The following is a 12,114-nucleotide window of genomic DNA, read 5'->3' as shown; positions in this document are numbered from 1 at the left end:
AAGAGATTGGGCAAGGAAGCATTCTTAAAACTTGTATTGTGGACCTCTTTAATAGTCTGATGAAGCCTATGACCTCTTCTTAAAATAATATTTTTAAGTGGTAAAAAAAATACAAGAAATCAAATTACATAAAATACAGTATTCAAAATAATTTTACATGTGTGATATAGTTATATATTTTCTTTAATAATATTAAGTATCTAGCAGTAAATCTAATAATTACTATAATTTCAAATAAGTGATGACCATAAATGATATCTTGAGATAATCTGCGACACTGTAATGTGATCTGAAGACAGCTGTGATTTCTACTGTGTCAGAATCATGGGTACAGGTGATGTCCCTGTGGTTCAATGCTCACATTTGAAATGGAATGAAATAGTACATTTTAATTAGAGATTAGTGAAAACAAAAATGTAATTGTTTTCCCATCTAAGTTCTCAGATCCCCTGTATTCTTTCCAAGGATTCATGGGTTATGAGCCTCTGGACCAGACAACCTCCAGGTTCTCTTCTGGCCCCATGAGTCTGTCATTTCTGTTATCTTCTCCAGCCAGCCACCTTGGGGGGGACCCTAGTCAACCATGTGTGTGTGGGTGTATGTGTGCACTCTTCTCTGGGGACTCAAGTTTAACAAGATATCAAAATATTTCATTTGCAAGTCTTGGCTGCTGTACAGCACTTAGCAAAGCAGAGCCAGTTTTCCTAGTTGAGATTGGTCAACATCAGGTTCATTTGTCTAGCATTTCACAAAATATTTTCCCACATTTGTCCAACTGCAGTTTGAAGGCTGTAACTGACAATATAAATGTGCCCTAAGGTGGAAAGTCCGACCCCATTTCCCTGAGTGATCTCCAGGGTTGGCCATTACCATGCAGATGCCCGGAGTCAGGGGATCTCCATGGATCTGCTAATTATTCCCCAGACTTTTCCACCAGTAATAAAAATCCCATTTGTTGCAGCTTGTTTGCAGAACAGCCCCCATTTCCACAGTGGTGGCATTAATTAGCAAAAACCTGTGAAATTTGGGACCAGAGTTTATAGGTTTGAAGGGGAGAGAAAGAAAGGACCCTGAGTCACTTCTAAATATTCTTATAAATTCCCCCATAGCAACAAGGAGCTAAAAGCCCACTTGTCTTAGATGTAGTGATTTTTCATGTTGGTAGTCCTAAGTGGGAATTAATAGAGGCCCCAGGTTCTCCATTAGGGTAGTGGCTTTCTAAATGCAGAAAGATGGTGAATTTCTCAGATAATCAATCACCATCTCTTGATGGTCTAGTGGCACCTCACACTGGGGCTGGAAGGATCCTGGATGCTCCATTCTCAAAAGGAAGACCCTTGCTCAATGGGGTGCTCTAGAAACAAACCATTTCTCCAGGGTTCCAGGAGATATTCCAGATGATGACGTCAGAGTTTGAGGATTAGAGAGTGATGAGAGGTGTCCCTGCCCTTCAGCCCAGAATAATATACTATCTTTGACCTCAGAGACATCTGATACATCCACACCAGGCTGATGGAGGAGGAAGAATAAAGCTGAGAATGTTTTCATCAATGATTTTTATCAACTCTTTGTTTTGGAGTTTTGTTTGTGTTTGTTTTGTTTTTAAGTTAAGTAGCCCTGTTTTCTATTTAATAGCTCATTCCTAAGGAGAAAATTGTGTGTCCTGCTCTTAAAAACCCAGGACTTAATCACTTTCTAAGCAAGCATGACTCTAGATTTACTTCTGAAGGGTTAAACAAATGGATAAAGGGTAATAAATCTTCCCTCTTCACTTTCAATGAGTTTCAGAATGTTTTCCTCCCTAATTCCTACCCTGAGCCAACAATCACTGCTGACTTTAGCTAAGAATTCTGTTTTTTAATTTTTTTATAGCTGCAATGTGAGTTTCCCATGCAGTTTTTATTAACTCTGTTTCATTGCAAGCCCTTGCGAGCAAAAATGGCCCTTATTTTTATTTGGAGAAATCTATTTCAGTGACAATCTAGCCTCAGGGCAGCTATATGTCAATCTCTTTGCTTTTTTTTTCCCTGTTGAAACAAGCATGGGAAAGTTGCAAGACAAATGCCACATAGGGCAGGGCTGAAGGAAGCAGCATACCAACCCTCATCTTTGGCGAGCGCAGGACCAGAAAGCAAAAAGAAAGTGAATGAAGGGAAGGTCCAATCATATAAGGTAGAAGAAAACTTCTGTGTGTCTACCAGCTCTGATTCCCAACAGATGGAAGGCCTTAAGTTCTCACCACTTATCAGCTTTTCCCAGAGATGACATTATGTGGGATTATTCTGGGAGGTTGGAGTATAATATTTACAATAAGAAACATGTCTTCTTAAAAAGGCAATGGGAGCTAAGCGCCTGATGTTTCTGGGCTGCCACCCCAGGGTTTCCCAAACCCTTTCTTTGCTGTGACCCCCAATATAGAGCCAGTTTCTTCAAAGATAGGCACCTAGAAGTCTACAGTAGGGATCATGGGACATCAAATCCAGCACTTCACACTACAAAATGTCTGCAGGTGTGAACATCCTGAGGCTAGGTTCCCCAGATACACACAAGCTTGTCATCTGAGCCTCAGTTGCTTGACTGAAACAGTATTTGAAATTTCAACCCCTAAAGTGAAGTTCTAAAAACAAATGGGAAAATATTTCAATGAGGGGTGGGGAGTATGAATGTTTTGGAATGAGCCTGGCACTATACAGGAGAAATAAGTGCATATGCCTATAAAAGACTCTTATATGAACTTTCCTACTGGCTTTATTTATAATGCCCCAAATTAGAGACAATCTAAATGTCTATCAGCAAGGAGAGGTTTTATAAGCTGTGGTATATTTTACAATGGACTACTACTCAGGACTAAAAAGGAACTCCTTGCACACAAGTTTCTATGGATAAATCTGAAAACCAATATACTACATGAAAGAAGCCAGCTCAAAAGAGTATGTACTGTTTGGTTCCATTCACATGAGGTTCTAGAACAGGTAAAACTAATCTATAGTGATAAAAATCAGAACTGCTATTACCTGGGGTGGGCAAAGGGGGAGGGATTGACTGGAAAGGAGCAGAAAGGGACTTTCTGATGAAGTGAAAATGTTCTAAATCTTGATTGTGGTGGTGGACCCATGGGGGTATGTTTTTGTCAAAACACAAACTGTATACTTAAGATCTGTGCATTTCATGGAATGTAAATTAATCCTCAAGAAAAAGTAAATTTAGAGAAAGCATGCTGGCAGGGAAGAGGCAGAGCACTAAGAAATGAGTCTTCAATGATGCAGTTTCAGACTTGGCCCCCAGTATACAGAAAATCACCTGGGAACCAAGTGGGAACACCAAGGAACTGCTTTGTGAGTTGGGGACAGGCCCTATAATCTCTATCAAAAGACAACCCCCAACCAAAAAAACATATAAACTAAGCAAAACCAATGTGTGTGCCGAGCAAAGGAAGCTTCCAGACAAATTCCATATACCCTTTTCTACCTGAATTCCAGGTCTTTGGCCCTCCTTATCAGAAATTCAGGGCCACCAGTATGAACCTCAAATCACAAAGAAAGCCAGCCACCCAGACTTAAGCCTTCCTTCCCCACCCATTCACAAACCCTTGTCCATCATTTCAACTTCTGTATTCACTCACATGCCTCACACATGGCTCTAAATCATTGGACTGATTGACTGTATGAGTAAATGCAGTCCAAGTAACATACTTACAGCATCCTGGAGATGTAGCAAATGCACAGGAAATGTCAAATACCACCACAGCTTCCATTTCTGCTTTTCCCTCTAGTTCTCCATGAGTCTTACTGGATCCTCAGGGGTAGTTGGAGAACAGCCTCATGGGTATGTTTTCTTGACTTTTCTAGAATTTCTGAATGAACTATAGGAGACTCCCCAGGAGATAAGAGGCTAGAAGGAAGAGTTTTCCTCTATGAGGGCTTAAACTCTCATCCAGATCCACTATACCCTAGAATTTCAGAGGACTCTTGAATACCAACACGTTATGCTTAAGCAAATTGAGGCCCAAGACAGTAAAATGGGTTTCACCAAGCTCCCCAGTCTGTCAGAACCATGTTAGGACAATGCACTTTGCTGTAGTTACCTCCTATGACTTACATGTAGCCAGTGCATCCAACAGGCACTCAGTAAATGCTTTCACAAAATGTATAGTGGGGTCAAGAGAAGTAAACTCTCTTTCAGAGCAGTGGTAAATTCAAAATATGCTATAAAAATTCGTTCATCCATACAAATTAAAATTTATTGAATCAAGAGGATTTTCTTTGATATTTTTACAACTAGGTATTTTTTTTCCCCCAGGTAAGAGTACACTTTGTTTTCCTGGGTTACACAGGAGCACTTAAGCAACAGAGTTGAAATATCTGCTTTAATTTCTAGTCTAGGAAAGGCAATATAACAGAGGGAAAAGGCAGAGACCTAGGGGCTAACTCATCCTAGCTTCTGAGCTAGAACATGTTACTTAAAACCATTTCACATCAGTGGATCATTAATTGCCTACCTTGCAAGCTTGTTGTGGGAGCCTAAGACTGTGCCTAGCATAATGCTTGGCACATAGTAGGATCTCAACAAACATGTTTTTAGTAATGTTAGAGCTTGTCCTTTCTCTAGTCACATGGGACAACTGACTTTGAGCCCCATCACCCCCACCTCATCACCCCTGCCCCATTCTAAATCTATTTCTAGGTCAGAGCTTCAGAAGCCAAGTAAATCATGAGGGCTGTCTTCCACCAAAATGATGAAGCCATGTTCTGGTCCAGCTTTAACTCAGGCTGTTAGGGAGCTGGAGAAGAATGATGCTTCACATATCAAGAGCAAACAAAAGAGGAGACGGGTAGCCTGAGCTCCAAAATTCAAACCTAGACCAAGCAACAATTCCAAAATAGCCTCAAACTGGGGCACAATGAACCATTATGTAACCAGAAGGCTCCTTTATTTATTCCATTGGCAAACATTTCCTGCTTGGTTTTGTATAAACATGGGTGCAGAATTTCCTAGCAATCGTATCCTCTATGGGGCCAGCTATCATTACCCTGTTTCATCAGAAGGTTGACCTCATTGTTTTAGCACTTCACTTCTCCCCTCACACCAGACACTTTGGTGAATTGGCTCCATTTAGAGATGAGGGGTTAGGTTCAATGCTTCTGGATTAACAACACCACAAGGTTGAATTGTCCCAAACAGCATCAGCAATGTGGAAAAAAAAACCCTTCCCCCAAAGAACTTGAAGCTCAAGTAGTTCCTCAGCTTTTCTGAGAGGTGGAAAGAATGCAAAGATACATAAGGGCTTTATCCAGGTGGGTTCCGCCTTGTTAAGTCTATGTGTACATGAGAGAACTTGGTATGCTCCAGGAGCTCTTCTAAGAACTTCACAAATATTAAATCATTCCATGAATATACACAATCCTATAAGAAACACACTATGTATTCCCATTTTACAGATGAGGAAATTGAGGCAGAGGGGATCGAGATGGTAAAGTTAATAAACAACAGTTATAAATGGCAGTTAATAAAGTGCAGGCAGGTGAGCTCTAGACTCTGTGGTCTTATCCACTATGCCATACTACCAAAATACAGTTCCTAAGAAAAAGGAAGTGAAATAGATTTGAAATGTCTTCCATGCCACTCCAGGTGCCTGCCTCACCAACATGCTCCTTTCACATGACAATAAATATATATTGAGAACCACCATGTCCTGGGTTATGTCCTAGTGATTCAGAGCTAAATAGAACATGGATCCTGTTCTCTAGACCAATATGTTTGCCACTAGCCATATTTACCTAATTAAAATTAAACAGAATTGAAAATTTATGTCCTCAGTTGCACTAGGTGCCTTGAAAGTGCTGAATAACCACACATGGCTAGTGTCTAGTGTGTTGGAGGGTATAGGTATAGAATATTTCCATCATTGCCGAAAGTTCTATTAGAAAGCAATATTTTAGACTTTTGCTATTCAGGGAGCCCTGAACCAGCAGTATCAATCACTAGGAGTTTGCTAGCAATGTAGCATCTCAGGCCCTGCCTCAGACCTACTGGATTAGAATCTTCATTTTAACAAGATTCCCAGGAAATTCATGTGTACTTTAAAGTTTAAGAAGCCCTACAGTCTAGATAGAAACTTCTTTCTGCCTATAATTTCTATTTTACCAATAATCCCCTTAACTCTTTTTACTGCATATACACACATACACACACACGCCTCATTATTCCCTGCTGAAGTATTAATTAATAACTAAGATGTTTATAATCAAATAGAATGATTCCTTCCTCCCTGGAGCATGTGCCTTATAATAAGTGATTTAAAGAATGAAAGCTGTCCAAATTAAAGGAACAAAAAGATAATGTTGCAGTGACAGGCAGTGAGTTCTTTCTGATATTCCCTCACACTCCTAAACCTAAAGAGAGTCTGAGCAGAAAAACTTAGATGGATGGAAGAGTGTAGAGAACCTGAGTCTGATTATCAGACCATGTGGATGCCAGTCTTGGATCTCTTCTAAGTAATTGAATAGCCTTGGGCAAATTACTAAAACTCTCTGGAGTCTAGGTTCCTCACCTATAAAATGAAGGAGATTGTGATGGTCATTTCCAGATCAAAGCCTCTTTATTCCAATGGAGCTGGGGATAAAGGAAGCAAAAGGAGGAAGAAGTGGTCCTTTGAGGTGGGGTGTCAGCCCTGGATAATGGTAAGGGAAGGATTATTTTACTCACATATAAAGGAATCTCACTATAAAGAATCCTCCTTCATAAGCAGAATTCAGTATGGAATGGAGTCATCATGGACCCTATATCCAATAGGGTAATTTGAGGCTTATTATAAAGTGTCTCCTAAAGCTAAATTGATTTCCTTAATGATTTCCACCCCTCTCGACAGCCATACCTATTACTATGTGATTTTGGGGCTCCTCCCATCAAGAGCATGGTCTTCCCTGCCCCTGCCCCTTTTAGTTCTACCACGAAACTTTGTAGTATCCCCCTCCGATTCTAGGAATGGCCTCATGACTTGTTTTAGCCAAAAGAAAGAAGTGAAACGATGGTGTACAAATTCCAAACCTAAACCTTAAAATGCCTTGAGTATCTCCACCTACTTTCTTGAGCCTGTACCATCACTCAGCAAGCCCAAGCTAGCCTGCTGGAGGATGAAAGACATGAGAAGAGCTGAGTATTTGCAGCTGACCCAGCAAAGGTCATCCCAGATTAGCCAACATCCAGCTAACATACGGACATGTGCGTGAGTCTCCAGCCAAAGTCAGCAGAGGTGGCTTGGCTTACCAATCTTGGCTGAGCCTAGATGAGTGAGCCATAAATGTTTAATTTTGCATGCCACTGCATCATTGTAGTAGAGATAACAGGCATGCTCCCTATCATGTCTTCCTAAAGACAGAATACATATCTGTGAATGAAATCATCATTGTACCAGCTAAACTCTTTTCATCCATTTCTAATTTAATGCTCACAATTACCTTGTGAAGTGGCCTCTTAAAAATGAGGAAATTGAGACTCATAGAGGTTAAATTATTTGCCCATAATCACATGGCTTAAAAGTGTGTAAGCCAGGATTTGAGCAAAGTTGTCCAACTCCAACTCTGACCCAAATTTTTAAGCCCCAATGCTATCTAAACACTGTATGATTACATGAAAAGCCTCTGGTCTGATTATTTGCTACTAAAGAGTTGGGTGAGCTTGAACAAGTCATGGCTCTCTATGCATCAGTTTCCTCAACTGTAACAGGAGGAAGGTGAATACATAGATTTGTATTTTTATTCTATTCCAACAATCCATTGTTCTATAAGATTATGAGTCCAGTTCTGTTTAAGTCTCTTCTGCCTAGGATGGTAGAGGCATATCTTAGAGATTTCATGGTATCATTCCTAATAAACTTTGGATACAAATCCACACTGGAGTTCTACAGTAATCTCCTCCATTCCCTGCTTGAAGTTAGATGAGCTGAGTTGGAAACTCAAGAATGAACACAGGATCCAAAGTATTCTCAAGAGCCCAAAGCCAAAGGAGCCTGATGGGTTTTGCTACCATCATGACTCTCTCCTAAAGCTTATGCCAAGCTGGGTGGGTGTGGTGGGGTGGATAGGCCATTGGGGGGCAGTGAGGGTAGGCAATAAAAGGGATGAGATAGCAAAACTGTACATATACATAAATATTGATAACTAGCAATAATAATAATAATCAACATTTATGAAATGAGTACAAAGAGCTAGGTTCTTGTGGTTGACCTGGAGATGCACCACACAGACCTCTCTTCAGGGAGGGCTTGCTATTCGCCTGTGGATGTGCCTTCTACACACAGGCTCCAGCTACCAGCCCCTTCAGGGTCTGCCTCAGCCACAGAGTCCCCAAGCCTAAGCCACACACTTTCTTGGGGCAGCCCACATCAAATGACTGATCTATGAAGAAATTTAAAGGAGTGGTCCTCTTAACCCAACTCAGGAGAGCTCTGGAAGGTTATTGCAGCTCTAGAGTTCATGCCTGGTTGCCTGAGGCTTTGTCAGACCTGCACCATGGTTTAACTTCTTTATCCCAGTAGTACTCCCTAGACCTTCCTTTCACAGGCATTAATCTTTTTTTCCCCCTTTTTTTAAAATAGACTCCACATGCAACATGGGGCTCAAACTCTTGACCCTAACATCAGAAGTCACATGCTGTACTGACTGAGCCAGCCAGGTGCCCCCACAGGTGTTAATCTTAATAAACATCTTGCATCTCAAACTCTGCCTCGATATCTGCTTCCAAGACCCAAAGACAAATTCACTATAAGAGTTTGTGGTTATAGTAGGTACTGAAATCCAATCCATTCACCTAATGAACGTTCTATTTTGTTTTCTTGTTAAAGAAATAAAAGATAGAAAGAGGAAGGAAGGAAGAAAGGAAGGATAGGGGGGAGGGAGGAAATTAACAGAAGTTATGCACTTCCCAAGATTTGCAACTCACTACCATAGGCTCCAAGAAAATAGATTTTGTGACACTTTTGGACCATTATGGAAGTAGTCAGTGGTCAACTAACCACAAGCCTAGATGAGGAAGACAGAGATGGAAACTTCTCTCTGTTCTCATATTGCTAACAGTCTTTCAGGTTCTAACAGGAGTAGAAGTAGGGCAATAAAGGAGAGACTCAGGGCAAGTTGGAACATGAATCTCAGTAAGGTCTACAAGAGTTTCCAGAAGTTCCTTTGTTCTCTGCTCTCTTTAAATTTATGACACCATTTTTATAAGAAATAATAATAAAGAACGCATATTGATCTTTTACTGTGTAACAAGTAAATGTGCTAAGAGCTATACAATATTATATCAGTCATCACTCACAACAACCCTAAGGTAGTGAGGTAGGAATTATTGTTCAACAACTACTCACTCTGCCTTCCTCTTTCCATGGGAAAAGTATAATTATCCACCCCCTCAGTGTTGAACTTGGCCATATGACTTGTTTGACAACTGAAATGTGAATGTATGCAAGCAGAGGGTCTGACTGAAATTCCTAAATGGTTTGGCTCATTCTCTTGTGTTCCTGACATCCCACTTAGAGAACCACTTCTCTTTCAGCCTGGCACCTGTGGAGGCAATCTGAACCCAATTGTCAGCTAGAACAGAGTTGCACAGTTGATTTACAAACCCCTGGAGGAGAAAAAATATTTATGGTTATAAGCCACTGAGATTTGGGGACAGCTATTTGTTACACACCATTATTATAGTAAAAGAGGACTGATATGGACAAGTTCTATACTTACTACCATTTTCAGATAAAGAAATTCAGGTACAGAGAAGCTAACATAGCTATATTAGTGGAGAAGCTGGAATTTAAACCAAGCAATAAGATTCTAAAACAGTGTCCTTAAGTCCTGTTTTATATTGCATATTCAGTGCTTAAGGTAAATACTGTAATTTCATTCTATGTGAAATGCATCCTTTTTTTTTTTTGGTTATCAAATGATTCTTCATTGAAATATTTTCTTTTGTAGTTCTTAACTGGCTGGGCACTCCACTGTACCATTATTGATGTCATCTATGATGTCATGAGGGTGGTGGTAATCAACATTGCAGCCTACAGATTGAGCAGTCCCCAGGATCTCTTTAATGGTTCCAGAGAGTTCTCCGGCTAAAGACTGGTGCCACAACTGTTGGTCAATGTTGGCAATCTCATCAAAAGTGAAATTTCCACTGTGCTTAATGTCTTTCTGCTACTTTCTGTCTGTTGGCAGTTCCTTGAGGGTTTTGATAATCAGGGCAAAGGCAGAAGGTACCACTTCAATCTGGGCCTGTCTGTTCTGAGTGGTCAGCTTCACTGGAATCCTCAGAGCCTTCCAATCACTGGCTGCCTTGGTGATGTCATCACCACCTTGTTTGGAGACAGACTCAGGGGGCCGATCTTTGGGGCCAAAACAGAAGTGGCTCTGACTTCCCCACTGGTGCACCTCGGGTACATGACTTTGATCTCATTGGGGTCAAACTTAGGCGGCATGGTGGAGGTGGCTGGTGTCCACTGAACCTGAATTTGGGATGACTGAAGTCTTTTGCACCTTCACCTTCACCGAGTCAAAAGCCAAAAGAAGCTAAAGTGCATAACTTCTATGTGTTAAGAGATCCTTGAATTCCACCTCAAATCAAGATTGTTATTTTATTTCCTGGGTCTTTTTAAGCATTCTCAGATGATTAATGTCTATGAATGGGTCAGCATTTAATACATGATTACTATGAATATTGTAACCAAAGAAATGACACTAAAATGTCCAATCATTCATTCAGGAAATATACACATTATTTTCATTTTCAAGAGATAATGAGTTATTATTGAAAAACACCTGATTTTATTATCAGTGGAAAACTCGGGGCAATTCCAACTTAAAGAGAGATGAGGAACAGTTGAGAACAGGCATATGTCTAAGCCTGTGTGCTTTAAGAGATTTAAGCCATTAAAAGAAAGATATATAAATGAGGAACTGTAACTTGCATTTAATTAAACACTTAAATAATTAATTATAATACTTTCTTTTTAATTTTCAGAAGTAGCAGTCACAAAACCTTTCCTCTTATTATTTCACTCTCACAATCAAACTTTTCCTATATGTACTGAAATGTATACAGTTTAGTCTAATGGATTGTGTGAACCCCCCCTTTTTCTTCATTTATTGAATTTAGACTTTAAGAAATTCTTGAAACTTCCTGGGGAATTGTAAGATCCCAACAGAACTTCCATGCACACCCTTTCTCAGAACAACTCCATCCATCATCCCCTGCCACTGTGGCTGCTTTCACAGCCCTTAGAGAAGATAAACTTGTGACCCAAGCTGGGAAGTTGGGACTGACTCATGCTGAGAAGCTGAGCAGTATAAAGGGCATCTGGTACTTTAATTTATTCCTTCAGACTTCCCACTGCCCTTACCAGAAGCTTACTGCCACAGAACTCCAGGCTCTTTCAACTCAAACCACTTATACACCTAGCTAGAGATGCATAACTATAAAAGTTCCAAACCATTAGTTTCGATTCTTTCCAGACCTCTTCAGAAGGTCTGCCCTAAAGACAGTGACATGCAATAAATGACCTCAAAGGTAACATGCCATGAAATACTTACTGGAAAGATGACCTAGGATGGAAGAGGCATAACAAAGAAAGGCATTTTAAGATTCTGCCCCTAATTCTCTGAAAGGCATCTTACCTTTTTCAGCCTGTGAGTACCATGAACAAAATGGCAACATTAATACTGTTCCCCTTACCTCCATGCTGGATGAAAAAACTGTCCTTCTGTGGCTCTCCACAGGGTCTCCCATCATGGCTTGCAAAAAGTAACTGAAAAGATAAGAATATATATTATAGTTCCAAAGTAAAATAAAATGCCTGCCAGTTTTATAGATTCAATACAAGGTCTGCACTAAGCCCAGCACTGCACTGTGCATCATGAGAAATGCATGATAACGATGAAGCCTTCCTCCCTCCCTTCAAGTTGCTCACAAAGCAGATATTCATTCAGCAAATAACTGTAAATCACAAGCTCAAGGTGTGTCCCAGCCCCCAAGGAAGAATAAGGGGGCAAATCAATCTATTATCCCAATTTCAGGACTTCGGAGACTACAAGGAGAGAGAAAACAGACACTAAGTTATTCTAATAAAAA

General features: G+C 40.3%; 1 long non-coding RNA gene across 1 annotated transcript in view; it reads right to left on the bottom strand.

Annotated features, from left to right (window-relative positions):
- The window catches only part of LOC145723839 (uncharacterized), a 58,649-nt gene that overhangs the window by 36,202 nt on the left and 10,333 nt on the right, over positions 1 to 12,114 (bottom strand). Inside the window, exon 2 of the long non-coding RNA XR_014149166.1 lies at positions 11,719 to 11,791. This is a non-coding gene — a long non-coding RNA (uncharacterized LOC145723839). The remainder of the gene's footprint in view (positions 1 to 11,718; positions 11,792 to 12,114) is intronic.

The sequence above is a fragment of the Leptonychotes weddellii genome, chromosome 10 (genome assembly GCF_054177405.1).
Source record: "Leptonychotes weddellii isolate Sample4059 chromosome 10, ASM5417740v2, whole genome shotgun sequence".
Lineage (NCBI taxonomy): Eukaryota > Metazoa > Chordata > Mammalia > Carnivora > Phocidae > Leptonychotes > Leptonychotes weddellii.
Note: the sequence above shows the minus strand (reverse complement) of the source record. Positions and strands in the feature narration are given on the sequence as shown.